General features: G+C 39.0%; 1 non-coding gene across 1 annotated transcript; it reads left to right on the top strand.

Moving 5' to 3' along the window:
• The first annotated feature begins 578 nt into the window (after positions 1-578).
• Positions 579-690, top strand: LOC115946436 (U6atac minor spliceosomal RNA). Its single transcript, XR_004080515.2, has one exon. It is a non-coding gene; the product is annotated as a U6atac minor spliceosomal RNA (small nuclear RNA).
• Positions 691-896: the final 206 nt, after the last annotated feature.

The raw sequence follows: 896 nt of genomic DNA, 5'->3' as shown, positions 1-896 counted from the left end.
AGGTCATCTAGTTCCACCCCTGTGCTGTGGGCAGAGACACCTCACCCTAGACCATGTCACCTGGCCTTGAACACTGCCAGGAATGAAGCAGAAGAAAATAGCCATCCTAAGTAGCTTGCAATGAGAGTGAAATTAAAGGAACAAATGATAAAGCAAGATGCAGGCAACTGGACAGCACCATAAGCTGAACAGAGTTACAGGCTGGAGGAGGTTATTTGGTCAGAGGAATTAGCTTGTGTTAGGGAATGCTTAGGAGAAAGTGGCTGACATAAGTCTCTTTGGCATCGTTTGTCACAAAGGGATTGTATCTTGATAAGACCTGATACAGCTATATATATTGTGTCAGTCTGTGCATCAACAAGAGTACTTAAAACAAAATACAGGATATATTAATATCATCTAGGGTAGGAGATGTTTAACAGTGAAATAAGCCAATGAGTTATGTAAATAAAGAAAATTTTATTTTTTTTTAATTTTTTTTATTATTTGAATTGTTACTGTTCTGCTAGTCAGCTACAGAAGATGTCAACCAGCTTGAGAGATACTTTTTTACCTGAAGAAAGGAAACCTTGTTCATTGTGTTGTATGAAAGGAGAGAAGGTTATCACTCCCCTTGAAGCCCTCATAGAGCATACAACATGCATATAGTTTAGGCACTGACACCTACTTAGTGGCATCTAAACATGTTTTGGGGGTTGGAACTGGGTGATCTTAAGGCCCTTTCCAACCCTAACTGTTCTATGATTTCAATTAGAAAGAATGGACAGATTATCTCATGAATTAGGAGGGGATAAAATGAATAAAGTCTGTATCCCTAAAACTATTTTGATCCCTTAGTGATGAAGAGAGAACTGAGTAGGAGGGCTACCGTGCTTTCAGCAAGAGACGTGTATTTA

The sequence above is a fragment of the Melopsittacus undulatus genome, chromosome 7 (genome assembly GCF_012275295.1).
Source record: "Melopsittacus undulatus isolate bMelUnd1 chromosome 7, bMelUnd1.mat.Z, whole genome shotgun sequence".
Lineage (NCBI taxonomy): Eukaryota > Metazoa > Chordata > Aves > Psittaciformes > Psittaculidae > Melopsittacus > Melopsittacus undulatus.
This window is presented reverse-complemented; position numbering and strand designations above follow the sequence as displayed.